Source organism: Oncorhynchus mykiss, chromosome 30, assembly GCF_013265735.2.
Source record: "Oncorhynchus mykiss isolate Arlee chromosome 30, USDA_OmykA_1.1, whole genome shotgun sequence".
NCBI lineage: Eukaryota > Metazoa > Chordata > Actinopteri > Salmoniformes > Salmonidae > Oncorhynchus > Oncorhynchus mykiss.
Genome location: NC_050570.1, coordinates 30,536,188 through 30,552,843, shown reverse-complemented (window position 1 = coordinate 30,552,843; position 16,656 = coordinate 30,536,188). Strand labels below are relative to the sequence as shown.

At 41.9% G+C, this 16,656-nt stretch overlaps 1 protein-coding gene and 1 long non-coding RNA gene across 2 annotated transcripts in view; one reads left to right on the top strand and one right to left on the bottom strand.

The window, feature by feature from the left end:
- Positions 1–4,175: 4,175 nt before the first annotated feature.
- On the bottom strand, positions 4,176–16,608 carry LOC110521700. Its single transcript, XR_005040924.1, has 5 exons — positions 16,487–16,608; positions 9,604–9,705; positions 7,071–7,154; positions 6,713–6,781; positions 4,176–4,725 (listed from the first exon to the last, which is right to left on the bottom strand). It is a non-coding gene; the product is annotated as an uncharacterized LOC110521700 (long non-coding RNA).
- The window catches only part of LOC110521699 (BMP/retinoic acid-inducible neural-specific protein 3-like), a 68,737-nt gene continuing 67,569 nt past the window's right edge, over positions 15,489–16,656 (top strand). Inside the window, exon 1 of the mRNA XM_021599482.2 lies at positions 15,489–16,168. The gene's annotated coding sequence lies outside the window, so the exon portion shown is untranslated. The remainder of the gene's footprint in view (positions 16,169–16,656) is intronic.

Sequence of the window (16,656 nt, the reverse complement as noted above, 5' to 3'; positions counted from 1 at the left end):
TGCTAGTATCAATGATGGCCCACCTCCCGAGAAGAAAATGGCACAAAACATACAATGTTCCATTCCCACCTGGGTCTGTCCTTTAGCAGCGTGCCACAGTGTTGACAGAAGGGTAGAGCCTGATAATATCTAGAAGATACATCCATTCATCTTCTAGGCTTTTGGCACAAATCCTCTCCACAAAACACATTAACAAGGAATATATGAGAGCGCAAATATACTGTCAAACCTTCCAAATGCACCTGAAAAGATAACCATAGTACTTTGAATTGTTCTTATTTGTTTGAGTTTCTCAAATTAAGTAAATTCTCAACACACAAAAACTTCAATAAGTTTTGATAAGCCTCACAGAGATGTGCTTATGAAAATGCTAAATGAAAAGGGAGGACAATGCCATGAAAAGGAAAGAACATTATCGCTGTGAGATTCTGAATGTGATCTGTGCATACTGAGGGGTAGACAAAGCAGCTTACCTTTCTCATCCGCTCTGCAGTGGCTTATCAATCCTACAATCCCCCTGAATTAGCAGACATACTGCTAAGCACTGAGTCTCCTCTACCATGAAGATTCCCTCAAGCAAAGACCTTGATCACCGTTATTGTAAATAAGAAGTTGTTCTTAACTGACTTGCCTAGTTAAATAAAGGTTAAATAAAATAAAAATATGTATAATTAAAAAAAAAAAACTTTCACCACCATTGTTTTTTCAAATCAAGCAGACAGTTATTAAGCCAGCGAGAAACTGTTTCTGGATACAAAGTCTATTTCTCTTCCCTGTTGTGGTTGTGATCTGGTTTGATAGATGTCGTAATTGGGAACTAGTTTGATGTGTATGGTCTAATAGTTAATGTAATGACAGTTTTGATGGGGACATTGGGGAACACAACTGCAATTTCATGATGAAGAATTGAAGAAAGGTTTTGTTTATTTGAGGCTAAAAAGTATTTTAACATTAAATATAAGAATAGCAACACCTCTAAATTAATGAAAATATCCCATGACACATCAAATCCATAATCGTGTACTTAAAGGTATTAAAGGGTACTTCCTGATTTTGGCCTCGTTTGGAAGATAGCTCATTAAGAAATGCTAGCGGCCATGACTGAAGCCAAATGAGAATTGTCTTGGGGGTGTGGCATGTACTGTTCTTGGTCCCTCCTGAGTCACCGTAGCAACAACATAGCCACTTCCTCAAAATATTCACTTCCTTAGACTAGTCTGAATTGATCTAAGATAAATCAAGAAATCTGTCATTAATTTAGACGTTTTTGCAGAGGTTTTAGTTGCACAATTTTACATCTAGCTAAGGTGTTTAGTGCAGTATTTCTCAAGTAAAACAATGTGAATGAAGACCTAACCCGTGCACTGCAGACTTTCTATCAAGTCGGGAAAGTCTGGCTGTGCACTCAGGACTGATTTCTGAGAACAATAACATGTCTACAACTTAATCATCTGCAAGCTGTCAAACTATCTTTAAAAAAGCACAAGATGCACATGGTTTATCAGTGCCCAAAGTCACTTGATTGCTAGCTAAGTTCCAACTCTTTTGTCAATGAAGTTAGCAAGTAGTAGCTAGATGGCACATTGAGCAGGAAGACCACAATCAGCTTATCAAGTCACTGGAGACGTGTTTGCTTCGGTGCCGTTTTAGTTGTTTTTTTTACAACTTTCTCACTATCTATTACGAGAGTGCATCTACAATTGAATTCTGAAGTTTACATACACTTAGGTTGAAAACTCATTTTTTAACCACTCCACAAATTTCTTGTTAACAAACATACGTTTTGGCAAGTTGGTTAGGACATCTACTTTGTGCATGACACAATTAATTTTTCCAACTATTGTTTACAGACAGATTATTTCACTTATAAATCAATGCATCACAAATCCAGTGGGTCAGAAGTTTACATACACTCAGTTGACTGTGCCTTTAAACAGCTTGGAAAATTCCAGAAGACTATGTCATGGCTTTAGAAGCTTCTGATAGGTTAATTGACATCATTTGAGTCAATTGGAGGTGTACCTGTGGATGTATTTCAAGGCCTACCTTCAAACTCAGTGCCTCTTTGCTTGACATCATGGGAAAATTGAAATAAATCAGCAAAGAACTCAGAAAAAAATTGTAGACCTCCACAAGTTGGTTCATCCTAGGGAGAAATGTCCAAATGCCTGAAGGTACCACGTTCATCTGTACAAAACAATAGTATGCAAGTATAAACACCATGGGACCACGCAGCCGTCATACCACTCAGGAAGGAGACACATTCTGTCTCCTAGAGATGAACAAACTTTGGTGCGAAAATCCCAGAAAAACAACAAAGGAACTTGTGAAGATGCTGAAGGAAACAGGTACAAAAGTATCTATATCCACAGTAAAACGAGTCCTATATTGACATAACTTGAAAGGCCGCTCAGCAAAGAAGAATCCACTGCTTCAAAACCACCATAAAAAAGCCAGACTACGGTTTGCAACTGCACATGGGGACAAAGATCGTACTTTTTGGAGAAATGTCCTCTGGTCTGATGAAAGAAAAATATAATTGTTTGGCCATAATGACCATCGTTATGTTTGGAGGAAAAAGGGGGAAGCTTGCAAGCCAAAGAACACCATCCCAACCGTGAAGCACGGGGGTTGCAGCATCATGTTGTTGGACTGCATTACTGCAGGAGGGACTGGTGCACTTCACAAAATAGGTGGCATCATGAGGAAAGAGAATTATGAGGATATATTGAAGCAACATCTCAAGACATCAGTCAGGAAGTTAAATCTTGGTCGCAAACGGGTCTTCCAAATGGACAATGACCCCAAGCACACTTCCATGTAAACCCAAGCACACTTGTATGTAAACTTCCGACTTCTGGCAGTGTTTCATAGGGAACAATGTTACAAAACCGGTCGCGGGGGGACACAAGATACTCTCAAATGGGTTTTGGAATATTGATCAAGTCTTGTTCAAGTCCATTCCAGTGTTCTCTATGGCTGTCATCTCATCTAGCAATGGGGTAGTGGTAATAATCCTTTGACCTTCTTCATGTTAATAGGAACAACTTGTTGCCTCTCTGGTAAAATCCATGGTTTGAGTTTAAAATGTCCCAAAAACACATAACAATTACCGTGGAGCTGCTTCCTCTAAGCACTACCGAAGTTCTGTGATTAACTTGTAGAAAAAAAGAAGGAAGGGAGATGCTGCTAAGGTACACAATAGTAGGTTTTGGTAGACAGAAGGTGCTCTTTGGTAAAAGGGGTAAATTGGTCATCAAAAATATATTTTTATATCTTTATATAATTAATGAAAAGGTCTTTATTTGTATGGCATGTTCAATGGAAACTCGGAGTGGGCCACAGTGTCTCCTGACCCCTCCTGTCTCAGCCTCCAGTATTTATGCTGCAGTAGTTTATGTGTCGGGGGGCTAGGGTCAGTTTGTTATATCTGGAGTACTTCTCCTGTCCTATTCGGTGTCCTGTGTGAATCTAAGTGTGCGTTCTCTAATTCTCTCCTTCTCTCTTTCTCTCTCTCGGAGGACCTGAGCCCTAGGACCATGCCCCAGGACTACCTGACATGATGACTCCTTGCTGTCCCCAGTCCACCTGGCTGTGCTGCTGCTCCAGTTTCAACTGTTCTGCCTTATTATTATTCGACCATGCTGATCATTTATGAACATTTGAACATCTTGGCCATGTTCTGTTATAATCTCCACCCGGCACAGCCAGAAGAGGACTGGCCATCCCACATATGCTCTCTCTAATTCTCTCTTTCTTTCTCTCTCTCGGAGGACCTGAGCCCTAGGACCATGCCCCAGGAATACCTGACATGATGACTCCTTGCTGTCCCCAGTCCACCTGACTGTGCTGCTGCTCCAGTTTCAACTATTCTGCCTTATTATTATTCGACCATGCTGGTCATTTATGAACATTTGAACATCTTGACCATGTTTTGTTATAATCTCCACCCGGCACAGCCAGAAGAGGACTGGCCACCCCACATAGCCTGGTTCCTCTCTAGGTTTCTTCCTAGGTTTTGGCCTTTCTAGGGAGTTTTTCCTAGCCACCGTGCTTCTTCACCTGCATTGCTTGCTGTTTGGGGTTTTAGGCTGGGTTTCTGTACAGCACTTTGAGATATCAGCTGATGTACGAAGGGCTATATAAAATAAATTTGATTGATTGATTGATTGAATGGAAACAAAGATTAAAAACTCTGACGTGTTTCGGCTGCATGGTCTTCGTCAGGGAGTACAAAGACATGATAATACAATGTCCTCTTTCAAACAGCTTTTTCCAATCAACCCTGGTTTGAAGAGGGAGTGGTTACAGAATTCATTGGACAACAACTAGTAAGCAATATTATACGGATTAAAAAGTGAAATAATGTAGATATGTTATCAAAATGTAAATAAAATCTAAAAGCATCAGAACCCCTAGAAAGATAGTTCCTTGAATATGACTGGACTGGATACCACCAGTTGGAACTTGCTCCAGAGTCGAGGTATATCACAACTTTCTTAACATACATGGGACTAAGCATTAATTAAGCATACATGGGTACAAGCATTAATTTTCAGAATCTCATTATCTGCTGAAGTTTTCCAACACATCATTCAGCAGGTGCTCCATGGAATCCCAGTAGTGAAAAACTTCAGTGATTGCGGCATTCTTGTTTTTGGGACCTCAGCCGAAGCTCACAACTGTTCACTGGAAGCCATCTTCCAAAGGCTTCATGAGAACAACCTGACAATCGACAAAGACGAGTGAGTATCAAAAAACATCTTTGGAGATCTATGGCTAAAACTTATCTCAAGATGGCATTTCTGCAGATCCCAAGAAGCTTGAGGCGATAAGCAACATGTCACTTCCTAAAAACTGAAAAAAAAACGCTTCATTCCGGACATATCCCCAATCACCCTACCACTGCATGACCTCACAAAGAAAGAAACAGAGTGGGCCAGGAAACAAACACACAACGAAGCACTTAACACGTTCAAGGAACAACTTCTCAACAACCCAGTCATGAGTTACTTCCACCCAGACAGAGAAACAGACGTCATTGGTGCAGTCCAAGCACAGGAAGATTAGAAGACGAACATGACACATACTGTTGCATATGCAAGCAGAGCACCTATCCAAGTCAAACAGATACTCCCAGACTGGACAAGATGCACTGACAATAGTCTGGCACTGTGAAATGTGTATCTGTATCTCTGTGGTGCTTAGTTCAACATGATCACAGATCAGAAGCCATTGGAACTCATCTTTACCAACCCCAAGTCGAAGCCACCAGTCAGGTTTGAGAGACAGGCTTTCAGGCTTCAACCCTACAAGTTTGAGGTGATTCACAAGTCAGGCAAGTCCACCCCAGCAGACTACATGTCTTGACATCCGCAAAGTCTTTGTTAATCGACAATCACAATGATGTGGACACTGAAATGCATGTGCTTTTTCGCGAAGAATGCAGTACCTAAAGTGTCTCCTGACCCCTCCTGTCTCAGCCTCCAGTATTTATGCTGCAGTAGTTTATGTGTCGGGAGGCTAGGGTCAGTTTGTTATATCTGGAGTACTTCGCCTGTCCTATTCGGTGTCCTGTGTGAATTTAAGTGTGTTCTCTCTAATTCTCTCTTTCTCTCTTTCTTTCTCTCTCTCGGAGGACCTGAGCCCTAGGACCATGCCTCGGGACTACCTGACATGATGACTCCTTGCTGTCCACCTGGCCGTGCTGCTGCTCCAGTTTCAACTGTTCTGCCTTATTATTATTTGACCATGCTGGTCATTTATGAACATTTGAACATCTTGGCCATGTTCTGCTATAATCTCCACCCGGCGCAGCAAGAAGAGGACTGGCCACCCCACATAGCCTGGTTCCTCTCTAGGTTTCTTCCTAGGTTTTGGCCTTTCTAGGGAGTTTTTCCTAGCCACCGTGCTTCTACACCTGCATTGCTTGCTGTTTGGGGTTTTAGGCTGGGTTTCTGTACAGCACTTTGAGATATCAGCTGATGTACGAAGGGCTATATAAATAAATTTGATTTCATTTTGATTTCATTTAAAGCCATAACTCTTCGATAACTGAAAACCGAGGTAACGAATGACCAGCTTCTGCAGCATCTGATCAATCATTCACTGGCAACTGGAACAATATCTATGGGAACTTCACATCTGAGAACAACCTGACAGTCAGTTCCTGAAGAGGGACTAACAGCGCTCAAAGCATTCTACAATATCAGAGAGGAATTTACCTCACTCAAGAAGACAAACTGACAATAAGCTACTGCAGATGTCTGAGCTATCACAAGGCCCGTGGCAGAAAGTCTCTGGACTTTTGCGGACCTTCCATACTGGTAACTATCTCATAGTCATTCTGGCTGAATACTAAAGAATCCCGTTTGCGGAGATAACGTCAACCTCTGTAAGCAAAGTTATCCCCATCATGGACAAAGTGTTCTCTACTGTGGCAATACCAAAGGAAGTTTCAAGTCGAGTTCTCCGACTTCACAGGTTTCCACCATCGGAAAATCACACCTTACTGGCCCCAAGCCAACGCTGAATTTGAAAGGTTCATGAGGATTGTGAGAAAAGCTGTTACAACTGTGACATTAAAAGGCAAGCTGTGGAAGGAGGAGCTGCACAAAGTACCAAGGAACTACAAAGATACTCCTCACCACTCCACAAACCAGCCCTCAACTGACTTGCCCTATTGACGACTTCTGTCGATCAAGCTACCTACCTTTGAGTTACCTTCAAATGATGTTGAGCACCTCCGCACGGACCGCTCCAAAAAGGAAAAGATGAAAACCTAAGACAAAGGATAAACGCATCACAGTCAGAACTCTCTGTAGGAGATGTCGTCCTCATCCGTAAAAAGAAGACAGGTAAACTTGTGACTCCATTCAACCCAAGCCATACAAAGTCACAGCAGTGAAAGGCACAATGATCACTGTCCAGCGACACTGGCATATTGTCAAAAGGAACCAGTCACACTTTAAGTTTCTGAAACACTGCCCAGAAGTCACCTGCAGATGAAGAGGATGATTAAGAGGATGATGAGGAGGAATCTCAAATTGACCCTCAAGTTCATCACCCACCTCCTGCTCGTCCTGAAGACATCCCACTAGCAGCAAGAAGATATCATCAAAGACAAAATGGAAGAACTCCTCACAGGCTGATAGCTGATGTTAAAAATAAAAACCAATTAATTGAGCTGCTGAGAAATATCATTTTATTTGAATAAGGGTTTAAAAATAAAATTATATTTATGTTTGTTTAAAGTAACAGAAGAAAACACATACTGTAACACATGTTAAGCATTGTGGAATGAAAGTGTATTAATACATGTACTGTATAGAGAATGTTTGAAAAAAAGCATGTTTATTTTCTACAAGAAAATGAGGGATGTAATGTAACACGACCTCTTTAATAATGCCACATTCAGTATCCGCAAGTGAAAGTTAGAAACAGCCTTCAGTATTCCTACCCCAAAAATGTGCCCAATGACAAACAGCATTGCTGTTCAGATGAATTCATAATACAAATGTAAAGAGGTTAGATGCATAACCCAGTATTGCAATAGTTCAGAGGTGTGCATTTTCAAAATAGTTGAGAACTTTTTCCTTTTCCCAAAGGTGTGAATCAATGGATAAGTACACACCATAATCGAAAAAGGGGTAATGGAGGTGACTGCTTACATTTGAATACATTACAGTGCCTTGCGAAAGTATTCGGCCCCCTTGAACTTTGCGACCTTTTGCCACATTTCAGGCTTCAAACAAAGATATAAAACTGTATTTTTTTGTGAAGAATCAACAACAAGTGGGACATAATCATGAAGTGGAACGACATTTATTGGATATTTCAAACTTTTCAAATCAAAAAAAACTTTTACAAATCAAAAACTGAAAAATTGGGCGTGCAAAATTATTCAGCCCCCTTAAGTTAATACTTTGTAGTGCCACCTTTTGCTGCGATTACAGCTGTAAGTCGCTTGGGGTATGTCTCTATCAGTTTTGCACATCGAGAGACTGAAATGTTTTCCCATTCCTCCTTGCAAAACAGCTCGAGCTCAGTGAGGTTGGATGGAGAGCATTTGTGAACAGTTCTTTCCACAGATTCTCGATTGGATTCAGGTCTGGACTTTGACTTGGCCATTCTAACACCTGGATATGTTTATTTTTGAACCATTCCATTGTAGATTTTGCTTTATGTTTTGGATCATTGTCTTGTTGGAAGACAAATCTCCGTCCCAGTCTCAGGTCTTTTGCAGACTCCATCAGGTTTTCTTCCAGAATGGTCCTGTATTCGGCTCCATCCATCTTCCCATCAATTTTAACCATCTTCCCTGTCCCTGCTGAAGAAAAGCAGGCCCAAACCATGATGCTGCCACCACCATGTTTGACAGTGGGGATGGTGTGTTCAGCTGTGTTGCTTTTACACCAAACATAACGTTTTGCATTGTTGCCAAAAAGTTCAATTTTGGTTTCATCTGACCAGAGCACCTTCTTCCACATGTTTGGTGTGTCTCCCAGGTGGCTTGTGGCAAACTTTAAACGACACTTTTCATGGATATCTTTAAGAAATGGCTTTCTTCTTGCCACTCTTCCATAAAGGCCAGATTTGTGCAATATACGACTGATTGTTGTCCTATGGACAGAGTCTCCCACCTCAGCTGTAGATCTCTGCAGTTCATCCAGAGTGATCATGGGCCTCTTGGCTGCATCTCTGATCAGTCTTCTCCTTGTATGAGCTGAAAGTTTAGAGGGACGGCCAGGTCTTGGTAGATTTGCAGTGGTCTGATACTCCTTCCATTTCAATATTATCGCTTGCACAGTGCTCCTTGGGATGTTTAAAGCTTGGGAAATCTTTTTGTATCCAAATCCGGCTTTAAACCTCTTCACAACAGTATCTCGGACCTGCCTGGTGTGTTCCTTGTTCTTCATGATGCTCTCTGCGCTTTTAACGGTCCTCTGAGACTATCATAGTGCAGGTGCATTTATACGGAGACTTGATTACACACAGGTGGATTGTATTTATCATCATTAGTCATTTAGGTCAATATTGGATCATTCAGAGATCCTCACTGAACTTCTGGAGAGAGTTTGCTGCACTGAAAGTAAAGGGGCTGAATAATTTTGCACGCCCAATTTTTCAGTTTTTGATTTGTTAAAAAAGTTTGAAATATCCAATAAATGTCGTTCCACTTCATGATTGTGTCCCACTTGTTGTTGATTCTTCACAAAAAAATACAGTTTTATATCTTTATGTTTGAAGCCTGAAATGTGGCAAAAGGTCGCAAAGTTCAAGGGGGCTGAATACTTTCGCAAGGCACTGTATCTATACCCCACTACTAGATAGAAAAGAAAACAACATGGTAGGCGATAGAATGAATCTCTATGAGGCTTGGTGTGTTCCTCATATAGCCTGTTTTAAATGTAGCAGATATAACCCCTGGACTGATAGTATTCTGCAAAGTGATAACCAGAGAAATGGAGCTCAAAAGAAGGAGCTCTTAGTCGAAGCACCCCTGGATTCATATTCCACCGGGCCTCATGGAATGGAGTTATCTGAATCAACAGTCCTCAACTGTTCGTGGAAGGATATTGAAGGAGGCCGAGGTCAAATTACATGGGGATTCAGGTGGCATTAGACTTCTGAGAGTTTCCAGACTCTGGGAGAGATGATCTTCAGGGCCTTTAGTACTCAGAAAGAGGCTGAAGAGACTGACAGCTGAGGCAATGGGAAGAATGAGAGAAAAAAATATTGAAAATCATAGGGTACATCATAGTTGGCTGCAGTTAAAAAATTGACAAAATGTAACAATGTTGTATCTTTTTCCCAGTCCTTAAAGTTTTCTACAACAAACATTAAGACAGAACAGGAAGAGCTGTTCCTGCAGCTGCATGACACTTGGCTAAGATGACTCTCTCCCGACTCTCTTCTGTCCCGACTATTCTGTTCTGTGATTGAGACTGTGGTTAAGGTGTGAATTAGTCACCCACCCCCAGCCTGTGGCAGACCCAGACTGTAGAGTAGGAAACACACTGGGCTGTCTTGCCTCTGCCACCGCCACCATGGTCCCTCAGAGGAGATCCATTTCAGGAACACCACTCATTAATATGCTAATGGCGCTCATTTCAGCTTGAAGCTGAAATTAATGGAATTACAGTATTTAGTGGGTCAGAGATGAGAGAGGACGAGTGTCACATTTAAAATAGAGAGCACTTGATGTTTTTGTTATTGTGCAAAGTAATTTTTACTAGGAAAAAGCATGATTATGTGATTTTCATCTCTACAGTAACAGCACTGTGCAAGGGTAGAGTTTTTCAGTTTTCTTCTAATGTATTCTGGGAACTTGTTTTCTCTCCAGTACATTGGAGTATATTGTCTTCAGATCTAGCATTTGGCAAGTAATACAGTCTGCAACAACATTGCACTTGGCTATTCTATCATTAGATACATGCACAGATAGGGGTCTACCTGTGCTGAGCACAAGCTCATTTGCCCTCCCACTTACCAAGAGTCTTTTGGGTGGTGGTATATTTTTTTGTATAGAGTTTTTGTCGTTGTTGTACTGAACCCACTGCCTGCAAGTCATCCTGATTTCAATTTCACCACCCTCCACCACCACCCCGTCCGTTGGTTGCACTTGTTGGTCTGCCTTCTACGGAGATTGCTCACGTTACCCCCGGTATCCCGTCCCTCTAAACTTTCAGCTCATACAAGGAGAAGACTGATCAGAGATGCAGCCAAGAGGCCTATGATCACTCTGGATGAACTGCAGAGATCTACAGCTGAGGTGGGAGACTCTGTCCATAGGACAACAATCAGTCGTATATTGCACAAATCTGGCCTTTATGGAAGAGTGGCAAGAAGAAAGCTTTTTCTTAAAGATATCCATAAAAAGTGTCGGTTAAAGTTTGCCACAAGCCACCTGGGAGACACACCAAATATCAACAGTACTGCTACAGCAGCATAACATTTGATAAACACTTGATAAACACTTGATTTACATAATCAATATTCAGTCTGGTTGGCTGATACAGACAGCAAAGAGACAGAAAGACATAGAGAGGAGTGGCTGCATCAATGACCCTCCGACTCAACTCCATCCCTTCTTCAGTTGGGAGTTGCACATGCGTGTCACTGCAGCAGCAACACAGGGAGTCTAGACTCCAGCTAACCACCATATACTAAAATATCCACACAAGCCACTAGCCTGCTAGTCATATATCATGAGTTAGAAGATTATGAATATTAAATTATGAAGTTATAATTTAAGAATTGAAGAGCATTGAAGATAAATCACAATCATTGGGGGAAAAAAACTCAATCTAACTCAAAGATCAGCTGATAGCCCACCCTCCTTTCCTGATGTAAATCATGTCTTTGAGTGGCGCTGTAATAAGGGCTTAGATTCAATCAGATCAACCTGCGATGGCATAGCAGATGTTTCGGAGGTGTCGGAGGTGGAACTGCGCTGGAGCAATCAAATCGGTGAGCAGCTGCTCTTGCGATCATTGTCTTGAAGCCACACCCGCCCCACTCACTTTAGAAGTACAGAACAAGACAGTGTAGGCTATATAGAAAAATCATTAAATGAAATAATGATGATTTCTATCATCCTAATGGAGGTGTAGATTACATCTCACATTCCAGTGTTTCAACTTGTAAACAGGCTGCATGGGATTTCTGTTAAAAGGCAAATCCACCACTTTTCAACATCATTTTCAATTTCCCTTGTCAACATGTGAAAAGGGCACATTTCTAAGAAAATACACTCCCTTGGCTAGAACACCGTGGCAGGTTTTGAAAATCACCCTTTTTACTTTTAATCCTCCTCTGATGTCACAGAGAAGCATTTTTTAGGACCTTTCTTGTCTTTTTAAAAACAGATCATAGAAATGAGCTGTTCTCACATATGTAGGCACTGTTCTGGTGCTGTATATGATGAATATGAAGTTGAAAAGTGGCGGAATTCACTTTAATGCAACTCTGTGCAGCCAATGGCAATTTCCGCTTTAGATATAATGCTGGAAGCCATTTGGGGATTTGAGAGCTCTAATGCAGTTCCAACTCAGACACCGTCAAAACAACCACTATGCGGAGGTCGGCTAAAGCGTATCTGATTAAATAGAGCTATAGCTTGCTTACAATTTGTGATGAATGTGTTGTTGCAGAAATAAATAGGCCTATGCTCAAAAATTTAAACATTTTCTGTCACGACTCCGATCGAAGGTGGCTCCCCTTCCCGTTCGGGTGGCGCTCGGCGGTCGTCGTCGCCGGCCTACTAGCTGCCACTGATTCTTTCCTCCCCCTCCTTATGTGTTTATTGAGTACACCTGTTTTGAGTTGAGTATAATTAGTGAGGCTTTATTAGTCAGCCGGCCCGCCTGGTTCTTTGTGCGGGATTAATTATTGTGACCTTCTGTTTTGTGTAACTTGTGTGCACGTCTGTGAGTTACGTGTTTTCCCATTTCGTGGGTTTTGCTGGACAGTTTAAGTCCCCGTGTTTGGGGCGTTTGTTTTGTTATACGCCCTGTGTTTTTGTGGGGTTGGCTTATGTTCGCCGTTTTGTGCATTAAAGTAGCACTACCCTGAACTCTCTGCTTCCTGCGCCTGACTTCTCACCCACTACACTCAGAACGTTACATTTTCACTACAGAGGCATTTGATATGTTATGAATTTGGAGATATGTATATATATTTTTTAAGCTGGGGAATGGGGGGCTGCATCCTTGAAAGGTCTGGCACGGACCTTTTAGTAACCCTATACAAACTATGTAATAACTAAACAACACCCAGCGGCCAAGGTATTTTTCTGAGTGGTGTGTAGGCGTGGACCATTATTGTGGGAATGGAAATCAAATGTATTTGTCACATGCGGCCCGAACACAAGGCCTTAACCAACAATGCAGTTTAAGAAATAGAGCTAAGAAAATATTTACAAACATTTGAATATAGAGTAAACATAAAGTATAATAAAGTATAATAAAATAACAATAACGAGGTTCTATACAGGGGGTTCTGGCTAGGGCCGGTCCTGATTGATGAGTTAATTTCCAGGTTGATAAAATCAGTCAAAATCATTTAGTTTTTTAATTACAAGTTGCAACAGGGAGACAACCTCCAGCATAGAAGCATAGAAAAGTATCATTTGCCTACTCTAAGCAGACTCTTATATTCTGTAAACACCAGCTGAGAGGCACGTATGATGTCGCAAAATCATCTGCTACAGTATCACACAGTGTCACAGAATAAAATAACATAAAGTGTCCTCAGTCCTTGGGCATCCTAATAAAATCAAAATCCAGTCTGGAGTCAGTCACTATAACAGATATGAGAACAGTCCATAACATTCAATATTAAGTCTAGTGACCATCAACCCGTAAACAAATGAGTGCACTTATTTGTGTGTATCCCAAATAGAACACTGGAAATCATATCCCGACTACAATAGTATACCATATTAATAGTGTAAACATTACAATCATCATAATCTGGGGTTACTTCTGTGTATGCCTACAGCATGTGTGTTTCATTGATTTGTATTGTGTTTTCTGGGGGCCCCAGAAAGAGAAGCTGTTGCCAAAGTAACAGATAATGGAGCAAACAGATGAGTGCCAATTATGTCACATCTGCTCCTGCAACGCCCTCTACTGCTCATCCTGTGTCTCCTTGACCTGCCGCCACTCCCCCAGTACTCTCTCCCTCTGTGTGTGTGTGTGTGTGTGTGTGTGTGATTGTGTGTCTGTGTGTGTGATTGTGTGGGCAGAGACAGGTGTCCGGGAGTCAGAGCAGATCCCCACCGACTTCAACTTGTTCCATAATCAAGACCTCTACAAATACTCAGTCCTGCCACTTCCACACTGCCAGATTGTAATTTCTGCTCTGTCAGTCTAAGCTTCTAGCAGTTTGTTACTATTAGATCCTGTTATCCTCCTATCTGTCCTCGATTCCCCACTCTACTACTCACTTGGATTCCTTTCCGGACCTGCTTACCCAGTCCCAACCCCTGTCGCTCCAGCCTCCACATCCTCACATGGTTTCCTGCAACCCACTCAAGCTTCCCCTGGCCTGCACTCCATCTGCCCCCTGTGTTTCAATAAATACCTTGGTTACTTCATCCCAGTCCCCTCGTCTGAGTCTGCTCTTGGGTTCCCCTGTTCCACTCCGCGTAACAAATAATCAGAGTAAAGAGTGCTTTATGTCAGAGTATTCTTGATAAGCAACTATACCCCTGATGAAGTCTACTACAGAATCCCCTATGGAAATGATCCAAAGTTGAACGGTTATTCGTTGAGGTTTTTAAATATGTTTTTCCTCACCGTGGACAGCTCACATGTTATAGCCCTGAGGAACAGTTCACACACTGGGAAACAACACAAATAGAGCCTTATGGAAATTATGGCAAGTTGAAGAGTTTTTCATTGAGGTTGATGGAAGTCAAAGATGGAGTCTCCAAGTCACTGTAGTCATTGGAGTTACTCATTATTTAGAGGCAGTTCAGCACCGTGGACAGCTCCCATACAATATAACTAAGGAAAGGTCTACTTGTTCCAATACACTACAAACACACTTTCTTTCTGTCTTCAATTGAAGACACCACAAAGCTGACCATATTGGGTGGAGATGGAGACCTTACTATAATAATGTAAGCCATTCAAGTCATGCTTGCATACATATTACATTTGAGTGGCCCTGGGAATCGAACCCACAACCCTGGCGGTGCAAGCACCTTGCTCTACCAACTGAGCGTTGGTATGTTAATTATTCCAACAAGTTTCATGTTGATTGTGGTTGGCACACTATTGCACACAACGGAAATAATATATATGGACCAAGGGATAGGATGCAGATGAGTTTAGGTTCTTAAACTCAGGTCTCTAAGCTTAGGTTAGAACCTTAATTTAGAGAGGATGCAGTTGCATATGATCACTTCTAACTGAAATGCTGATGCATGTGTGTTGATGTATTCCTTCATATTCGCTGTTAAATGCCAGCATTCATTCATTGTCTGGAGTCTCAGTTGGTGCTGTTAGTTGCCTTTGCAGTGCTGTGATGCATGGCTTTTGCACAGACATATGGGGGCTGAAGACAAGGGAGAAGAGAAGCAGTCACTGAACCATCCTCAGTTCCCATCCCCTGCTCAGACAGATAGAGCTAAGTATGACAGTAAGACAGGTATGAAGACTAAACTAACCGCTGGCTCACAGACAGTGTGCTTTAGCCTACAGGTATTTATTTTGGTGAGATACATTCGATTAATTCCTCAAATGTCGCCTATTCATCTGCCCCTCCTGAAAGAGATCACATCAGTAAAATTAATAATAGATTTAAAACGTCATGAGAAAATAAAGACTTAAATATCCTCAGACAATACATCTAGGAATCCATAGCTGTAGGCTATTTCACTGTGATAAGGGAGCCGCTGTCTCCAAAGCGCTTGTTACCATTCGCGCCACGTCAACGGTGACGGTCTTAAGTATATCCTCCTTTCGTAGCTATTACAGAGGGTTACTTGTGTTTTAAACATGTGACTGGGTGAGAAAGGGGGTAAAAGGGAGAGAGGAGAGCTAAAAAAGACCGTGTCTGCTGTTTCACCTATTGCAATTTGGCTCTCCCTTTCTCTGACAGCGCTGCGGAGTAGGCGGGTCAAGCAGAGCCCGGTGCTGGCGTGGACTTTATAAAATAATATTTAACCACTGGCCAGAGATACTTAAACATCCGGTGAAGCAATACCCACCTGCATTCCTCCGTAGTTGCCTTCCTGCCAGTCGCCCACTGGTGTTTCCAACCCGAGGCGCGCACGCATTCCCTCACCAAGCGGAATTGCGCCCGCTCTCTCCGTGGATACTTTAATTTAGTAATTATCCCCGGAAATGTCAAAAACTCTGCTTCCAGGAAGGTTAAAGTATTCCCGGATAATCGTACCTCTATGAAAAGCTTTTTTCTACCAAACTTCCTCAGTGGGCCGGAGCGATAGGAAGGATTGCTAAGGCGCAGCGCAGCCCGACTTGTCGAATCGTTTTCCTTCTATTGCTCATCGGATGTTGTGGAGTGTTGTGGATCTCGTCCAATTCATAACTCATTCGCACCGATGAACGTTTTGGCAGTTCTATGGGCATATCCGCTGATTCAGCAAGATAATGGGAGACGCTGAGTTTAACTTTGTCTGCTGTTCTGAATCGCGGTGAGTTGAGATATCCATCTTTCACAATACCTATTGTTAGTAAGCCTGGAAAGAGCTTAGTTTTTTGTTACGTAATGGTTTGCATTTTCCTAAAATTGCATGAACACTGTCACGCAATGTAGGGACAGATTGGTTAGACCTATAACTGAATTCCAGAGGTAGCCAAACCTTGAAAATAGCATGATGTCCTCTCTCTTACACACACACACACACACACAAACAGTGCCACCTCTGCCTATAGCCAGACTACGTACTGCACTTAGGGCCCCGGTGGCGATAGTTGGCCACCCACTAAAACATTAATAAAAATAAACTTACCGTTGAGAGATAGCATAGCAGAATACACAACGTGCCATTTCAAAAGTTTTTATCTTGTTATGTCACTCACTGACATAACGAGGTGGCTAGAGATGGTTCTACTCACACACCATCTGTCTCCTTGCACACACGTGGACATACACAACATTGGTATGCACCTTTACATGCAT